Source organism: Macrobrachium nipponense, chromosome 5 (genome assembly GCF_015104395.2).
Source record: "Macrobrachium nipponense isolate FS-2020 chromosome 5, ASM1510439v2, whole genome shotgun sequence".
Taxonomy (NCBI): domain Eukaryota; kingdom Metazoa; phylum Arthropoda; class Malacostraca; order Decapoda; family Palaemonidae; genus Macrobrachium; species Macrobrachium nipponense.
The window spans coordinates 25,057,339-25,077,602 of NC_061107.1; the positions used below are offsets into that span (position 1 = coordinate 25,057,339).

Here is a 20,264-nt window from a genome sequence, read left to right on the forward strand (position 1 = left end):
ATACATACATATGTATACATAATATAAACATACAAACATTCACTTATATATATATATATATATATATATATATATATATATATATATATATATATATTTGTGTGTGTGTACATATGTATCTTTAGACGCTTTTGTCAGTGATCATTCGTATGGGCTTGCAGAGAGAGAGAGAGAGAGAGAGAGAGAGAGAGAGAGAGAGAGAGAGAGAACTTCCATCTCAGGATCCTTTGCCTTCACTCTAAGGCATTTCCAAGTAAACTACATAAAATGGAAGAAGGGATTACAACGAAAACAGTTTCGTATATAATAACTGAGATTACAGATAAAAAGTGTGAGGGAACATTGTCTGTATTTTGGAATACGTGCTTGTGGATTATATTTTGCATTTATGTGTGTTTTATAACCTGTGGCACCTCACGTATCTCCTATATTTTTTCTTGGTAGATGAAAGTTTGGCGAACAGGATTTCAATTTAGACCCTCTGAAAAGTCTTGGGAAGTATGAAGAGCAGGGAATTATAATTCCCAAAAGGTTCTGAAAAGGGGTAGACCACATATAACTGGTCCTGTTTGGGCCATTCAGCTCTTAAGACAGTGAAAAGATGGAGTTTGAGTGTTTAGATAGCAAGGTAAAAAAAAGCTCTAGAAAATAAAAGAGACGAAATTCAAGGTTCTCAAGATGTGTAACTGAGACAAACCTCCGGTTGTACCAAGAAGTAATAGTGAGAGAAGTTGGAGAGCAAGACTGAAGAAAGCAAGTGGGAATGAAGTTATAATAGAAGGCTAAACGCTGATGTAACTACGGGCCAAAGGGACGCGGCAAACACCCTTAAGTAATGCCTACAGTGCATCACGTGATGTCCACTGATTGCAATGGCTCCTACGAGGCTATGTAGAAGATAAAAAAAACAAGGGCGTGAAAACCGATCACTTACTCGGGGGCACGTGTAAAAACGAAAATTATATAATAAATACGCCTTTATACTATTAGAAATCATTTTTCTTTACTATTTAACATGCACATTAATTATTTTTTTGCTTTTACATTCTAATAAATAAATCATAAATATCCTATCCTAAAATTCCCGTATTTTTAACGCAATGCGAAACGGCTTTTTCAGACTTTTTAGCCTTTCCTACCCCCCCCCCCCTCTCCACCAACGACAACAAAACAAAGTAGAGAGTAAGCGAAAGTCTATGGCCCGAAGATACATGAATTCTCTCAATTCATTTTCCCACATTATGAGAGACAAAAAAGTACAAAGCATGAAAGTAACTGAATTACCTCCAAGAAAATTTGTAGAAAGAGAAGATGGAAATTAACTTTCATTGTAGTAAATTCGACTAAACATTGTCTAAAGTTGGAATTAAATTATTGATGGCGGGAAATGTATTCTGATTCATCTTTACCGTTGAAGAGATAACTTAGATCATCTAGGAATACATGAACAGCACTCCATCTGCCGCCACAATAGTCTTGTACATCAAGAAGGCACTGATCAATAAAGGAAAACTTATACTTTTGCCTTGTATAAACATCTTTAACTTATCAGAAGACACCGACACGCACGTGGTATACAATATTTTGCAATATTTTTACAAGAACTTGAATGGCTGATAAGAAACAAAAAGTACAACTAGAAATTCCTCCCCTTTCGTTTGCTCATGACAAACTTTTTTTTATACGTGACACTAGAAGTTTTTTTCTTTTTGTGAATTTCCTTCTAAAATAACCCTTTTGTAAGACACAAACAAATCACGAAAATTGGAGTGTACTAAAATGATTTTCAGTGTACAGACGAGTTATATTTTTCCCGGGAAACTTGACTGATTTGTCAATGGTTGGGGAGAGTATATGAATCAGAATAGTCACAAAGATCTTGATAACTCAAAACGTTTTTGGGTACAGACATTTTGTTGACTACAGTTTAACGAATTGCTTTTATAAATACGTAGCAAATGGTTACATTGAATGTTACTGACACACACACACACACACACACACACACACACAGAGTCCTAAACCTTTAATTTTCACCCTTTTTTTTTTTCTTTTTTTTGTCGTATATAAAATATTGGCAGAAACTAAATTCATGAAGTGTTTTGATGAAAGTTTCCGATACAACAGATATTTTAATGGTACCAGTGAAGCTAACAGAGAGAGTTTAAGAAAAGGCAAGTATAGCAAATTGTACAATGGGTATAATTTCAGTTTTTCGGTGTTTTCGAAAAGTTTATGAAATTTCGGTTGGGTAATGATATATGAATCAACTATATTCCAGTTTAGGTGCCATGACAATGAATCACTTTAAAGAAAGCTTCTCAGATCTACCGAACTTCTAACATTGGTTAGAAGCCATAACTAACATGTGTCAGTATTTGAGACAAGATAATATGAGCCTATCCATCTTACCAGAATTATTATGACAGCACGCCTTTCAGGGACATTACCTGTTAGTGTTCATAAACATTTTCATTATAATTTTGCTCATAGGGTCCGTCTTATCAATACTTTACTTTTCACTAAAAGAACTCACACTAATGAACCACATCTCCAATAAGAAGTGTGCGGATAATCATTCACCCAGGCCGGTAGCTTGAAAACACACGAGAAATTACACTCAGAAAATAAATCATATCCTTATAAAGTATATCGTTGAGAAATTTGTTAAGGCAACTTTTGCTGTCACATATGCAAACAGACACATACCAATGAAAGACCTTTTAGCTGTCGGCTCTGTGATAAAAGTTTTATGAAATCAGCTACCCTCAATGATCTTGAGATACGTGAAAATTATAACACTTCAGATGCTGTTTCTAACAGCGAAGATTGAACAAATGAAGATCAATCCATTTCTGAAGCCTAGATATCAGCGAGGTGTGGTTACGTTCACAGGTTCAATGGACAACTCAAAATAATTCGTTCACTTCACCGGTAAATAGAGTACCGTAGTTTGACGCAATCACCACCGCTCCCTGGCCCACGTGATTGTTTTCGCTCCGTAAGTAAGTATTGGGGCCGAATTTGAAACGGCCAGAAAACTGAGAAAAATACAAGATTTCTTCTTATTTATAGTAAAATGTATCTCTGACTATTCTGAACATTTAAGAATTTGTTAATGAAAAGCTGTATGTAGATGTCAAACTTTAAACACTAGTTATTTTCTGTAAAAGCTGGTACCTGTTATATGAAAGTTGCCAGTTATTCTTTGAATTTTAAGTTGTTTCAATAATGTTAAAGGCAGTATCATCAGAATAAAATGCATTTATATTACCGTCTAGAACTTTCCAGTGATCTTAGTAAGAAAGATCAAATGAATAGGTAAACAAAGATACTCCCTTTCGGCAAGACGTTCTTTGCAAACTATTCAAATTTTATCTGCAATTGAATAAGTAAACGTTTTTAGTATGTAAAGAAGTACTTGTTGATTGTACGGAAAAAAGTAAATGACAACTAAACAGCATATTTTGTAGAACATTATATAAATACTTGTTTTTCTTAATCAAATTATATGGGTCTCAATGCTAACTTCCTTATATTAACGATTTCATGGGCGATTCAAATCTGGGCCTTTTAATTTCTAATGGAAGCAAATCTTTGCTGTGACCCAGCCTGCAGTGCTGCCAATTTGGTATCTGTTTATCCTCCAAACTGGGTGTAAAACTTAGACAAACCCGTGGAAAAAAGTGAAATTAGCGTATCTGTTTGTAGTATATATACATATTAGAGCAATTTTATCATTATTGCATTACCATGACAACTAAAATTCTTGGAAACAGTTTGTATATGCATCGGCGTATGTGTGAAGTTCCACTAAATTGGCAACGATGGGCCCAGGGCCGGGCGATCACGTGACCTTGACGTTATGGCTACGGTGCTTTATTGCAATAGGTTATTCTGATAATAAACGTAATCATTTAGCATACTTTTACGGCCTGTCATTTTCTACTTGTTTAAATATTTCTTGTTTGACTATAAAGCCGTTCAATCCAAAAACGTTTACCTATTCAATTGCAGATGAAATTTGAATAGTTTGTAAAGAACGTTTCGCCCAAATGGCGTATCTTTCTTCACCTATTCTTTTGGTCTTTCTTAATAAGATCACTGAAAAGTTCTAGACAGTAATATTAATGCATTTTATTCGGATGATAACTGCTTTTAGAATTATTGAAACAACTTCAAATGCAAATAATAACTGGGAACTTTCATAAAGCAGGTACCAGGCTTTTACAGAAAAAACTAGCGTATAAAGTTTGACATCTATATACATATAGCTTTTCATTAACAAATATCATAGCAATCATAAAATAATAGAGAAAATCTGCCGATAAATTTATATGTCTCTTGACAGTTTGAAATCTCAAACTGACAAGGATATATAAAAGTAAAACTATTTAACTGTCTTAAATGAACATTCCTAAATGTTCAGAATAGTCAAAGATACATTTTACTACAAATAAGGAGAAATCTTCAAGGGTAAACGAAAGCATACATATTTCTGAAGGTGAAAAGATAGCTCCCAGATGGACACAGGAAATTAAGTCTTCCATATTCATCACAACTTTTGTAAAACATATAGCCTTTAAATTATTCGTGATAATGCGAATTACAACTGAATTAGTAGTAGTAGTAGTAGGCGGGATATGCCGTTGAAACGGCTTCCTTGCTTGTTTTTATTCCTCCTTTGTTTGAGTTGGACGTTTCTTCTCTCTGTAATACCCAAATCTTTTAGAAATTCTTTTCTATTTTCAACTTCCCCTCAGTAGATCTGCACCATAGGGGGCTAGTGCCGTCAGTGCACCCTCATGTGGTGCACTGTAAGCATTACTTAAAGTTCTTTGCAGCGTGCCTTCGGCCCCTAGCTGCCACCCCTTTCGTTACTTTCACTGTACTTCCTTCCTATTCTCTTTCTTCCCTCTTACTTTCCACCCTCTCCTAACACTTGATTCATAGTGCAACTGCGAGGTTTTCCTTCTGGTACATCTTTCAAACCTTTTATTGTAAATTTCCATTTCAGCGCTGAATGACTTCATAGGTCCCAGTCCTTGGCCTTTGGCCCAAGTACTGTATTCAGTTCAATTCAAACTCAGCAGATCTGCAAATAAGAGTATATTAGCTTTCAAGTCCTTTTTATTTTCCTGATATGGATTCTGCACAAAACTGTCTATTTCTAATCTCATTGTATTCTGCTGGGCAGTAAAGTTGGAAATGGTCTAAATTTTCATTTCTCTCCTCACAGCACAAACAATTTCTGTCTTCTCCTTTTATTCTGTTTCTATCATTTAATCCTAGTGTGCCTAGTCTGGCCCTACTGATCAGCATTGTTTTTTCAGTGTTGTCATACCAAATTTCTTGTTTCCTTTATATTTTCTGTAGATTCTTAAAGTTGTCTTTTCTTCATTTCTTTCTGCCATGTTTGTTTACTCGTCGGAAGTACGACCGAAAGCATTTTATTTTGTTTAGAACCGCCTTTGACGTCCCTAAATCATATTTAGCTTTTTGGAACAGCAGAGCATCACTCCGTTTGACACTGTCTTTATAATTATCAGAGTTAGCCTTACACAGACAAGTAAAGGAACGATAATCCACAATAAGTTAATATTTTTTTCGTTTGACCAATCCGCCATACTGTCTCTCCATCTGGGATGGGGAGACACTCGCGTCTACGTGCGTGTGTGCATATTGGCCCGTGCGCACAGATATGAGGCGTGCCTCCCCTTGTGCAAAGGCATGCCTCTGCTTTCCTGTCCGTGAAATAGGCGCATGCCTCCTGTGCACACGAAAAGTTGCACCGGTGTAAACGAGCCTTAACTTGGTGCTTTCAAAATTGCTTTATATACTTGTCAACTTTTTGTAACTCATTAATGGTTTTCTTGTCAAGTTTCATCTTACTAATATGACATTAAATATTAAAATTTACGTCCGTAACATTTGCTATTTGCTTTAATTAATCATGTCCATTTTATCGTTGTGATCTATCATCTGCTGAAGCTTATATCATAGTAAATATATATGTATGAGTTTCAATTTTTTAAGATCACGTCATAACAGCTTTCATTATTATGTGTAAAACTTGTTGGAAAATATCCAAAAATTATTGAAAAATAGTTTGATTTGGCAGAGTGCTGGAACTCGAGTAGTGACTCAGTCTCACTCGCACAGTACTACGGTACATAATATAATAGACGCAAACTTTTGGGTAAGATCATTCAGGAAGGAGAGTCCAGTGTATTAGTTGGCCGCCATTGTTAGTTACTCGTGCGTTATTCTCAGAAATAGCCTAGCAGTAACAGAGCCACCTCTACCACCCACTGCTGGGCCGTCAACTGTGTCATTTACAGAAACAAGATCACAAAAGAACAGGGGATCACATTTCACAAATATGTCCTACTTTCTTGTATGCAGAAGAGGGCTCTTGAAAATTTATTTTTGGACACTTGAGGGTACAAGGTTATTCTTCAATTTTACCATTATTTTTACCTCCAAAGGATACTTCCAAGTTCATACTACATCAGAACTTTAGGTTAAATTTGCCATGTAAATAGTCTACCAGGCTTGGTCATCGAATAACCAAGGGTACCCTAACATACCCTAACCTTAACTTAGTAAAGTAGCCTATACCTAGCCTAACTTGGCGTAACCTTCAGGAAATGCTGATTTTTTTTCAATCTGGCCCGGGAGATCAAGGTACTGACTCCTCGTCGGGTTTTTCTTTGGATATTACAGTTTTGCATAGTATTTGGGTTGCTTAATAAGAAGGCACAGGATATTGGTAAGGCAGCCGTATCCCTGATTCCCATAGATATTGGTAAGGCAGCCGTATCCCTGATTCCCATAGATATTGGTAAGGCAGCCGTATCCCTGATTCCCATAGATATTGGTAAGGCAGCCGTATCCCTGATTCCCATAGATATTGGTAAGGCAGCCGTATCCCTGGATTCCCATGATATTGGTAGGCAGCCTATCCCTGATTCCCCCCATAGATATTTGGTAACCGGCAGGCCGTATCCCTGATTCCCATCGATATTGTAAGGCCAGCACGGTTATCCCCTGATTCCCAATAGATATTGGTAAGGTCAGCTATTAAATCCCTGAATTCCCATGATATTTAAGGCAGCCGTATCCCCGTTCCCTAGATTATTGGTAAGGCCCGGCCGTATCCCTGATTCCCATAGATTATTGGTAAGGCAGGGCCAGTATCCCTGATTTCCCATAGATTATTGGTAAGGCAGCGTTCCCTGATTGGCGTAAGGAATATTGGGTTAAGGCCATCCTTATCTCTGTTCCCATAGAATTATTGGTAAGGCAGCCTCTCCCTGATTCCATAGATATTGGGTAAGGCACGTAATCCCTGATTCCATAGATATTGGTAAGGTCACCGTTATCCCTATTCCATAGATTGTTGGTAAGGGTCAAGCCGTATCCCTGGATTTCCAGAGATTATTGTTAGGCCAGCCGTATCCCTGATTCCCATAGATTATTTAGGTAAGTGCAGCCGTATCCCTGATTCCATAGATATTGGTAAGGCAGCCGTATCCCAGATTCCCATAGAGATTGTAAGCACCCGTATCCCTGATTCCTGATATTGGTAGGCAGCCGTACCTGATTGCGATAGATAGTGGTAAGGCAGCCGTATCCCTGATTGATCAGATGATCCGTAGGCAGCCGTATCCCTGGATTCCCAGAGGAATATTGTTAAGGCAGGCCGTATCCCTGATTCCCATAGATATGGTAAGCAGCCGTATCCCTGATTGCATAGATATTGGTAAAGGCAGCCGTTATCCCTGATTCCCTATAGATATTGTAGGCAGCCGTATCCCTGATTGCGATAGATATGGTGGTAAGGCAGCCGTATCCCTGATTCCCTCTCCCATAGATATTGGTGACGGCAGCCGTATCCTGATTCCCATAGATATTGGTAAGGCAGCCGTATCCCCTGATTCCATCGAATTGGTAAGGCAGCCGTATCCCTGATTGCGGTAGATATTGGTAAGGAGCCGTAGATCCTGATATTTAAGGAGAATTGTTATTAGGCAGCGATACCCTGATCACCTAGATAGTATATTGGGTATTCTGATTCATGATGGTAAGGCGCCGTATCCCTGATGATGATTATTGGGGCACCGTACCCTATTCATAGATGGTAGGCAGCCTATCCCTGATTCTAGATATTGGTAAGGCAGCCTATCCTGATCCCATAGATATGGTAAGGCAAGTATCTCCCTGATTCCCATAGATATTGGTAAGGCAGCCTTATCCCTGATTCCCATAGATATTGGTAAGCCCACCGTACCCTGATTCCCATAGATATTTGGTAAGGCAGCCTACCCTGATTATAGATATTGGAAGGCAGCCGTATCCCTATCCCTGAATCCCGCCCATAGATATTGGTAAGGCAGCCGTATCCCTGATTCCCATAGATATTGGTAAGGCAGCCGTATCCCTGATTCCCATAGATATTGGTAAGGCGCCTATCCCTGATTCATAGCCATATTGGTAAGGCAGCCGTATCCCTGATTCCCATAGTATTGGTAAGGCAGCCTCCCTTATCCCTGACCCATAGTTCCCGATCCCATGAGAATTGGTAAATCCCGCCAGCGTAATCCCTGATTCCCATAAGATATTGGTAAGGCAGCCGTATCCCTGATTCCCGTATTAAGGATATTGGTTAAGCAAGCCTTAATCCCTGAATTCCCATAGGAATATTGGTTAAGGCACAGCCGTTATTCCCTGATTCCCATAGATATTTGGTAAGGGCAGCCGTATCCCTGATTCCCATAGGAATATTGGTGGGTAAGGCCCAAGCCGTATCCCTGATTCCCATAGATAATTGGTAAGGCAGCCGTATCCCCTGATTCCCCATAAGATATTGGAAGGCAGCCGTATCCCTGATACTAGATTCCATAGATATTGGTAAGGCAGCCTACCCTGATTCCCATAGATATTGGTAAGGCAGCCTTTACCTGATTCAATAGACATCCCATTTGGTAAGGCAGCCGTATCCCTGATTCCCATAGATATTGGTAAGGCAGCCGTATCCCTGATTCCCATAGATATTGGTAAGGCAGCCGTATCCCTGATTCCCTTAGATATTGGTACTGCGGTGAATTGCGCACGCGACAATTTCAGACTTTGCCGTACAAATAACATAGTGTAGTGGGGGTACGTCAGATTCTAGCAGTGGTACCGTATTGCGCTATTGACTTGCTGCAGGTACGGCAGTTTGCTAATCATGCACCAGTTGCCGTATACTGTTGCTAAGAGCTATAGGTACGGCACTAGAAGATCAACGACAGTAGTAATAATAGTCAAACTGAATTGTTTAGCTGAACATGTTCAATTCAAAATGTCCAAGTGAAGCACCATACTATTATCACCAAAGCACCAAAACATTTTGACAGTAAATGAAAATATAAAAAATCCCAGTAATGCTTAAACATACTTAGAATTTGACTATATACATGAAAAATAAAACAATTAATATAATCTGTGTACTTCAAATCTTTGAATCTCCTCTGAACCGTGTAATAATACATCAGTTTTCGCTGAAAAACAGATGTTTTCAGGTTTCAATGAACTGAAACAAGCAATAGACGTCTCCGAAGAGTCAAACTTCCAGAAATTGTATATCCGTAGGTCACGAACGATCGAATCGGTCCTGAAAAGAGCTCCGAAGAGGAGATTCAAAGACTTGAAGGGTAGGCTCCACTTTGGAGGGGTCCCGATTGTAAAAAATCTTAAAAATATTTGCCAAAAATACACTAATCAAGACAGGCTAATTAAATTTTCAGGCATTATTAGCACTATTATAACGCATATTCTCTGTGAGTTTTATCATCCTACAAGGAAAATTAATGATTTTATTAAAAAAAATGTGAAAAAATGCAAAAATTCCGGGCCCCTCGTACTGAAGGTTATTTGGTGATTGGTGAGAAACTACAGTCTTGAATAGAAATTCGCTCTTTGGATATGTTGGTATATCAACCTGGAACATGCACAAAAAAAATTATCAAAATAGAACAGTAAATAAGCACATTATAACAAAAAAAAGAGCAACAACTTCAGGTAAGTTCAGCGAAAGCCCCGCCGAAAAATCAGACTATAGCTAGGAAGAAATATTCAGGAAAAATTCAAATCTCGATTTAGGGACAAAACCTTTTGAGAGTTTGTAGTTATTATGTCACTTGATAGCCTAAAACATCTAAAAATTATATTATTTAGGACAATCAAAGAAATGCCCCCCCCCCCCCAAAAAAAAAAAGGGGGGGGTTTTCTTTGATTGTCCTAAATAATATAATTTTTAGATGTTTTAGGCTATCAAGTGACATAATAACTACAAACTCTCAAAAGGTTTTGTCCCTAAATCGAGATTTGAATTTTTCCTGAATATTTCTTCCTAGCTATAGTCTGATTTTTCGGCGGGGCTTTCGCTGAACTTAACTGAAGTTGTTGCTCTTTTTTTTGTTATAACGTGCTTATTTACTGTTCTATTTTGATAATTTTTTTTGTGCATGTTCCAGGTGGATATACCAACATATCCAAAGAGCGAATTTCTATTCAAGACTGTAGTTTCTCACCAATCACCAAATAACCTTCAGTACGAGGGGCCCGGAATTTTTGCATTTTTTCACATTTTTTTTAATAAAATCATTAATTTTTCCTGTAGGATGATAAAACTCACAGAGAATATGCATTATTATAGTGCTAATAATGCCTGAAAATTTCATTAGCCTGTCTTGATTAGTGTATTTTTGGCAAATATTTTTACGATTTTTTACAATCGGGACCCCTCCAAAGTGGAGCCTACCCTGAAGTACACAGAAATCATGCTCTGCTGTATTCATGGTAGTAAGGAAAACTACCAAAATCGATCCTCTCGTAAACGTCGTAAGTAATCGTCCAAATCAGGTCGATATTAACAGCAGGTTTCCCATATTGGACGCACTACACCTTATTAGCAAAGCTTCAAATCTTTGAATCTCCTCTTCGGAGCTCTTTTCAGGACCGAATTGATCGTTCATAACCTATGGATATACAACTTCAGGAAGTTCGACACTTCGTAGACGTCTATTGCCTATTTCAACTTGTTGAAACCTGAAAACATCTGTTTTTCAGCGAAAACTGATGTATTTATTACACGGTTCACGTTGCTAGGTCGTCATTTTTCTTGCTGTCATTATGCCGATTGCCGAGGCGGTAAACAAGGGTTCGCGCATGCGCAGTTCACAGCCGCACCAATATCTATCGCAATCAGGGGTACGGCTGCCGTACTAATATCCAGTTCGTAATAGACATTTGCCTTTATTATTGGGGGTCGAATGTAATTAACCCTCAGGGTCTAGCCTACCTTATTGACTTACTATTAGTATCCTAACTCGGAATATAGGCTAAATGTGTTAAAGGACACTATTTTAAAGAGAATAATATACTACTATGAAGTAATAAAATGACTAAGTTGAAAAATAGGAGTAATAAAATTATAAAAAGCATTGTCAGAACTTAGCGAAGTAGGTAGTAGGCTATGTCGAAAACTAGCTGTATATAGGTATAATAACTATCTGACTGAAAATTAATGCTATTAGTCGAGATAAAGAGAATAACAAGCTTTTTGACGAATTCGCTTAGGTAACTACGTGGTCTCTGGAACGGAACCCCGTCATTAAACAATGAGTACTTGTATATCCTTAAATATAGTACCTGACCTACCCAGTACTGCCCTGGAAAACTGTGAATTACAGGTTACAGGTAGAGGGAGGGAGAGTTTATGAAGTTTAACACAGTTGTAGTGAGTTAGTAGTACATTCATGTATACAGAATCCATTACAAATTCGTGAGGTTTGCTGAAGACAGATCCTTGCACGCTCTCCGCTGTGCTGTTCAGTTTATTTCACACAATCAATAAAAGGTATGACTATGTATTGTTGAAAGGGAGACAGGCTTATGACTATGTATTGTTGAAAGGGAGACAGGCTTATGACTATGTATTGTTGAAAGGGAGGTAATTCTACAGAATAGTTCCGCATGGACTGCAAGGAATGTAACCGCGGATACGACATCCACTAGGGATTGAGGCGTCCAATGTATTTCCCGTGTTTAGTACTGGCCCCCTGGGGTTAATTACAGTCGTCCGAATAAATATTACTTAAAATTCTTGTTCAGGAGGTAAAACTGCATAGAAAACTGCAACAGCCATAGTCTAGGCCAGTGTGGAATAGTAACGTAGATCTGCCGAAAGGGAGACAGGCTTATGTTCAGCTAGTTTCACTAATGGCAACTTTTGGACTAGCCAGGATCAAGGAAACAGGTAGCTCATGAGTTAGTTGTGATCTCTCAAGGGAGCATGTACTGCCCCTCATTCTCAAATTATGATATTTTATAAATACCCAGTGGTTGCTGCTGGTTTTAGTTCTTATCTTTTATGATAGCATGTCAGTTATAATTGTAATTTTACAAAGAAACATTAGAAAAGACATGTATAATCCAAAAACTTACTTTATCTTTGATCTCAGTAAGTTTACATAAATATTTTACAACATATATAGTACTCAGAATTTGTTACTGAATTTAGCTTTTTTCTCCAGATTACTTCTAACAAGTCAACAATGGATTCTTCCGTAGCAAGATAGTTCTATAAAGCTTTTGTATCTCGCATAGCCGGTGACAGGTTTTCCTCTCAGACCTGCTGTAAGTTGACACTTGCATCATGTTGAAGGTATCACAAAGAGTAGTAGCATTTTATTAGTGTTGTCCAGTAGAACCTCAAATAAGACTTCTTGGGGATTTGTGGTATATGTTGTTATGGAGGAGTAAGATGGTAGTTTAAATTTGACAACGTCTTCGAGGGTTGCATGAAAAAGAGAGAGAGAGAGAGAGCAAAATTGGTGGAGAGATAAATGGGAGTGGTGTGATGGTTGGCGGGTGTAAGAGTATGGGTATTGTCTGTTGTGGCAATTGCCAAAGAAGTCAGTGGTGAGAGTCTAGGAGAGACATGATAGTCGGTCATAGAGTGGTTTGACAGCCGTCTTATTCCATTGATGGTCAGTTGATATTGTGTGATTTGCTCGATTTTGATATTGTACAGTTGTGCTGTGTGTCTGGTTGTGATGAAGTTGAAGGGGTTGGTTGTGCATTTTGGTGTCTGTGAGTTGGTGGTTGGGGAGACAGACAGTGTTGGTGGTGGTGATTTGTCATATGATTTGTGTTGTTTTCGAGCTGTTGGTAGCCTATTTCTTTGCGTGGTGATTGGGGTGTTGTTTTTTGAGTTTTATGGTTTTGGTGCTTGTCTGTCTCGGGTATTGAAATTCAGTTGTGGTTATGTCTCGAACAGCCTATACCCAACGGACAGCACAGCGCCTAACCCAGAGTATCTCGACTCGGGTGAGTACATGAATGTGAGTTTTGTTTGTTTTCCTTGCCGAACCAACTGCCCTACAGTTGAAAGTAACATAAAGGGTAAAGTGTGGCTGTGGGAAAATTTGTCAGCAGGTACGATTAAAGTAACTGTGGAAAGATTTGCTTGATTTTTTTTTTTTTTTTTTGCTTAGCTTTGATTCCACCACATTGTTGGAATATGTGTTAAAGTTTCCAGGTTCATTGTTGGGTATGCCTTAAATGCTGTGATATTGTTTATTAGAAAAGGAAACTAGAGAAAAGGGTATAAAGGATACAAAGTAGGCTTTGTTTACTCCTGTCATACTTGAAGTACAATGCCACCCCACTTTTTCCTGCTTCACTGACGCTGATTTTTTTAGAGCATAGCTTTCTCATTTCCACGGGAACTTTCACCCATTCACAGATTTTTCTATGGGCCATATCTCATGACCCTTAATGAACGGATACCCTAATATGAATAGCAGTAACAGGTTTTGGGTGGTGGACAGATACACTCATGGTGAGCATCAAAATTACGCACTTTCACATTTTGAACGAATCAGGTGGGAAGGAGGTTCCGCTACTTCCATAGCCCATAAATTCACTAATGGCAACTTTTAGACCAGCTAAGATCAAGGAACAGGGTTCCCAGACGTACGATAATTATCCTACGAGTACGATAATTTGACCCTCTGTACGATAAACGATAACGAGCGCACGATATACGATAGATATATGTAAGATAATTACTGGAAATGTACGATAATTTGAACCTTTTCGTCAACTTATAGGAATTTAGAAGATTCAAGGCAATAAGGCACCCAAGGTCATTCGCCGCCTGAAAATAAGTAAAGCTTAAAAGGAGCAGAAGGCTAAAAAGCAGATATGGAAAGGTAACAGACAAATATGTACCTCTCTCTCTCTCTTTGATGGTGAGGATAAGGATGATGAATAAGGCAGTGAAGTCATTTTTTTTTTCTGTATACATATTTTTCGTTTTTATTGTTATTACAGTGTGATGATAAAGAACAATTAGCGAGTCCTTCATAAACAGTATAGTGCTGATCTTTTAGTTTCGTTTTCATTGATGATAATACTGATGATTATTAACAGTGATCTTTTTGTCGTATTTTTCCATTTAATTTTCATTGATGTAATACTGATGATTAGTAATGGCTATCAGTGAAGAATTGAAAGTAAACAATTATATGATTTTGCTGCATTTTTTTTTTTTTTTTTTTTTTTTTTTTTTTTTTTTTTTTTTTTGGTAATGTGTTGTAATGTGATGTTTAAGAACAATTGGCAATTTTCTTAAAGCAACACTCATGTCAGTTGTGATTTTTTTCTTTTTGAAAGTTTACATTAGTGATATAGAATGACAATAACAATCACTGAAGTACTAAATAGGCTACTTTGTACAGCCCACAGAAAAGTTATCTTTTTGTTCTATTTTTTGTCATTAGCAATAAATAGAAATGACATCACAATTTTTTTATTTAGCCTTACATTAATAGATATAAAGATATATTGCTGTAGATGAAATACGGCTATATTATGATATGAAAAATGTACGATAATTCTAATCAAAATACGATCATTTGAAGAGGTTTGGTACGATAATTTGGTCTGATACATCTGAGAACCCTGTCAAGGAAGCAGGCAGCTCATGAGTTATTTGTGATTTTGACTAAGGGAGCATGTACTGCCTCACACTTGCATGACATCTTTTTATAAATTTACTCATAAATATAATCAGGGGTTGCTGTTGGCTTTAGTTCATATCTTTTATGACAGTATGTCAGTTATAATTGTAATTTTGCAAAGAAATATAAAAAAGACATGTATAATCCAAAAATGTTACTGCCTCTTCGATCTCAGTAAATTTACATAAATACTTTGCAACAAATATTTGTACTCAGAATTTGTTAATGATTTTAGTCCTTTTTATGTATTTATTTTTTTCAGATTACTTCAGACAAGTCAACAATGGATTCTTCTGCACCAAGATAGTTCTATAAAGCTTTCATATCTCGGATAACTGGTGACTCAGGTTTTCCTCTCTGACCTGCCATAAGTTGATACTTTCATCTTGTTGAAGATAAGTACCACACGAAGTAGTAAGTATTTTAGTAGAGTAGTACAGTTGAACCTCAAATAAGACTTCCTAGGGATTTGTGGTATAGTATCTTGTTGGAATACTATGTTAGACTGAGTTTCCAGTTGCATCGTTTGGTTGAGTTGAGTATAGAATATAGGCTGAAGGCCAAGCACTGGGACCTATAAGGTCATTCAGCGCTGAAATGGAAATTAACAGTAAAAGGTTTGAAAGGTGTAACAGGAGAAAAACCTCAAAGCAGTTGCACTATGAATCAAGTGTTAGGAGAGGGTGGAAAGTAAGATGAAGAGAATATGAAAGGAGGTACAGTGAAAGGACTGAAAGTGGTTGTAGCTAGGGGCCGAAAGCATACTGCAAATAACCTCAAGTAATGCCTACAGTGCACCACATAAGGTCCACTGATGGCACTACAGGGGTGCATCATTGGATATGACTTTGATGGCACCGTCCTGTAATTTATTTATTTATTTATTTGTATTATTAGACAAAGAAACCAGAGAAAAGGGTATAACAGACACAGAGTAGGCTTTGCTTCCTCCTGTCATACTTGAAGTACAATGCTACCCCACTTTTTCGCGCTTCACTGATGTGGATTTTTGTTGAGCGTATCTTTCATGTTTCTGCAGGAACTTTCACCTATTCGCAGATTTTTCTATGGGCCGTTCTCTTAACCCTTAATGGACTGATAGCCTCATATGGGTAAGCAGTAACAGATTTTGTGTGGTGGACGGATTCACTCATGGGGAGTATCAATATTACACACCATCGATTTGAAGGAATCAGGCGGGAAAGAGGTTTCAATACTTATATAGCCTCTAAATTTACTAATGGCAACTTTTAGCTAAGCTAAGATCAAGGAAGCAGGCAGCTCATGAGTTAGTGGTGATCTTTACTTCAAGGTAGCATGTACTACCTCTCTCATATGATGTCTTATTATAAATTTGTCATTAATATACCCAGGGGATGATGATGTTGTTAGTTCTTATCTTTTATGATAGCTGTCATTTAATTTATGTATATTTTGTGAAGGAGGAGTGGAGCGAAGCGTAATGATAGTCACTTTGTTAGGTTGGATCACCGAGGTGAAAATAATCAGTTTTTTTATGACTGCCTTTGATTTATGTTGCCTCACTTGTCTGCACAATCAACAAATGGTAGCAGAGTGTGCTTGTGGCAGGAAGGAGATTAATGAGTTGTTTAGAAGATAAGGCGTCACAAACATGAGTAGCATCAGCGAATAATGTGGCTGGCTGGTGTTGCCAGTTTTCGTTGCTGATAAGGGCTATGACCACTGCATGGAAACAAGAGCTGAAAGCATGGGAGCTTGTCACAAGTGTCGAGAAAAAGAAAATGCTGTGGTTGTTGCCGTCCTCCTCAGAAGGAATCAAGGTAAGGAGCAAGATTTTCGAGGAAGTGGATATTGAGAAGTTGACTGTTGAAGATGGAATAAAGGTTTTGCTAAAACACTTGGGCAAATGGTACAAAAAGGTTGAGATGTCAGCAGCATTTGAGGCAAGGACAAGGTTTGAAAGCTACAAAAAGGAGAAGGTTCATACAATGGAGAAGTACATTTTGAAATTTGTGAAGAGAAGTACAGTTCTGGAGAGGTACAGAGTAAGTATGTATTTTAGCATTTAAGGCACTGGACTGAGCAGGGCTAGAGGTTAAAGGTGAACAAAGTGTCGACAGCAGTGCCCTTTAGTGAAACATGAAATGTTTGATTCCATGCAGCAACCTCGTAGGAAATTTTTTGGTAGTCAAGAAGTGTTATCAATGGGTGCAGTGTCATAAAGGAGTGAGAGTGAGATCCCTGCTGTGGTGATAAAATCTGAACCAATATTTAGCACAGAGGTTACACGTGGAAGAGGACAGGAAAGGTTTAGAGGTAGAGGAAGAGGAAGCTTAGCAAAAAGGAGTGAAACAAATAGGCAGAGAAACTCAATTGATATATATGGTAAAGTTAAGAAATGTTATGTTATACAACCCATCTCCAGCATGTCCAAAAAATGTGTATGTAAGTAGTGTAAAGGAGGAAGTTATATTCCATTATTGAATCTTAATTGTTATCCTGGACACAGCTTGCAGTTCTACAGTGTGGTAGTGATTGGTTAAAAGCATACACACAGTCTTTGTCAGATGAGGAAAAAATGAGAATAAAAAAGGAAGAAAGTTAAACAACATTTAGGTTTGGTGGTAGATCTAAGCCCGTAGACTGCGGCGAACTAGACTTTGCCAGTTGACATTTTTCTTACAGTTTACCTCCTGAACAAGAATTTAAAGTATTATTTTTTCGGCCAACTGTAATTAATCTGTAATTTACCTTTGAACTCTATCCTATAGTAAGGGGGACCGATGGGACTTCGGGGTTTTGGGTGGGGTAAAACACTTGGGACAATTATGCCTTACAACTCTATCATACGGTGAGGGGGACTGATGGGAATGCAGGGTTTTGGGTGGGGTAAAATGCTTGGGGGAAGGTTTTGCCATGCTATTGTGCTATTTCCTCTATTTATGACATTTATAACACGAAATACAAGCTATAAACCGATAATGGAGCCGTTACATGGCCAAAATCCACCTATTACTACTGCTATTACAACGCCGAATCCTACTACGCATGTGCCAATCCTACTGCGCATGCACCATGTTATAGGGGAGCTTTTGTTTCAGACAGCAACTTCCTAAATGAGATAAATGATTGGGGTTTCGGGGGGTTGTTACATGTATTTAATTAATCATGTTGCATTATTAACCCTACATTGCGATAGGACCGAGTGGAGATTTTGGGGGGATTCATGCATTAAGTTGCATATATTCCTTTTCCTCATTTGTTTTATAATCGTGTAATATTATTTCAAGCTTTTATTTCTGTTCCGTTTATCATAGCATTGTTTAATATGTGCACTGACTTGTACTCACTTCATAATGTTGCCCTATATATCTTACAATATAACGTTACAATTGAGGGCAGGCCCCTGAAAGTCTCCTGAGGGGTGGGACTAGAAGGCGGTTTTAGGACGTTTCGAGACTTTTCTGTCAATGATCTGAAATTAATGGTATAACAATTTTACATTTTACAGACATTCCAAATTACACTTGCATTTTTTTCTATATTCACCTTTACATGCCTTTCTGACTCGTAAACAATTTCTTGGATAAAATTTTACTTATTATAATATTTACTTTCATATATTAACTTTCTGAAGGGGGGGGGGGGGTTGTACAGGATGGCGCATAATATTGTTCAACTACAGGATCAGTCTATCTACCACCCCAAACCTGTTACGTATTACTACTCCCAAGGATGAATCTGTCCATTGAGGTTTAAAACCCCTTATAAAGAGCTTAGAAATGCCTATTTTGTAAGTTCAAACACAAGGAGATCCCTCTAAAAAGGCTTATACCTGAATATTTTAATAAATGTATCACAAAAAAAGTGCATTTAAGTAGTCATGAAATAGATATGAAAATACTAAATAATTAATGAATATATCTCTCCGGAAAATACCGTGAATAGGCGACTTTTCCACGAACAATAGTTAGGCATGGTCCATAGAGAAATCCGCAAATCTTGAAGACACGAATACGGAGGATCCCCTGTATGTTTTTATAGTAATTAATGAATATTTCTCTGTGGAAAATACTGTGCATAAGCGACTTTTCCACGAACAATAGTAAGGTATGGTACATAATGGTCCATAGAGAAATCCACGAATTTTGGAGACATGAATACGGAGGGTCCATTGTATGTGTGTTTTTATAGGGGTTTGCATTCCCCCCGGTGGGTTCTGGAACCTGTCCCCACAAAAGTGGGGTAGCATGAACATCATTCCTTTCCTGGCTTGCTGCTGTCAATAGCTATTGAGTGTCCCTCCCAACAATCTCTTCTGGATCAGTATACTGTATTTTAGTCAAGTTTGGGCTGATGACAGTTGCTTATCCTCATTCCCAGACCTAAAATCTTTGTTTCATTTGTTTGGTGCAATGTTTTCCATACTATTCAAACTTTCCAGAAAATCTTTGGGTCTGAGGTAATTGTAGGGGTATACAGTGCCATCAAGTGTGCTTCATGTAATACACTTAGGGCATCAATGTCGGGTGTTTACAGAGTCCCTTTAGCCCCCAGATGCATCTACACCTTAGCCTTTTGTACTATGTATATACCTCCATTCCTGTTTCCTGTCCTCATTCTTGCTGTCCAACACCTCTGTTACTTTTTGCAACTATTGGGTCATCTCCCAGTTTCTCCTTTAGATCCTCGTTTTTCATTTCCCGTGTTCTGGATCTCTCTTTTGCTGTCCAACCACTCCAACCCTCCCTTTTCATTGACTTGAGTCCTCAATGCCAAAAGTGCCCCAGTGCTTAGCTTTACTGCCTAAATTCACAAATCATCATTGTAGTGTACACTTGCCCAAATTAGAATTGGGAGAGTTTTCATCATTTTTTGTTCACCTGCTGGACACACGATTCATGCCTGCTTGATCTATTTTTCTTTTTAAAGATGGAAGAAATCTTACGTAATGACGTTAAAAACAGTCACTCGTATCTTTAGAAAATCATATTAATTTATAGGATAGGAGAATCGGGATCTCTGGATTTCCACATCCTTAGTATTCAAGAAGAACCTATCCCTTGCAGATATCCTTCAAGCAACTTTTAGGAGATGCAAATCAGCGTTTGCATCACACTATTTAAAAGAGATTGTGTATAGTGAATGCAGTACATTAGGCCCCTTATTAGTGTTCCTTCCTTTTTTGCCTTGAATCAAGGTTTTGAG

General features: G+C 37.9%; 1 long non-coding RNA gene across 1 annotated transcript in view; it reads left to right on the forward strand.

Annotated features, from left to right (window-relative positions):
- Positions 1-6,097: 6,097 nt before the first annotated feature.
- The window catches only part of LOC135215258 (uncharacterized), a 27,361-nt gene continuing 13,194 nt past the window's right edge, over positions 6,098-20,264 (forward strand). The window contains exons 1-3 of the long non-coding RNA XR_010314634.1: positions 6,098-6,199; positions 12,582-12,684; positions 15,337-15,488. This is a non-coding gene — a long non-coding RNA (uncharacterized LOC135215258). The remainder of the gene's footprint in view (positions 6,200-12,581; positions 12,685-15,336; positions 15,489-20,264) is intronic.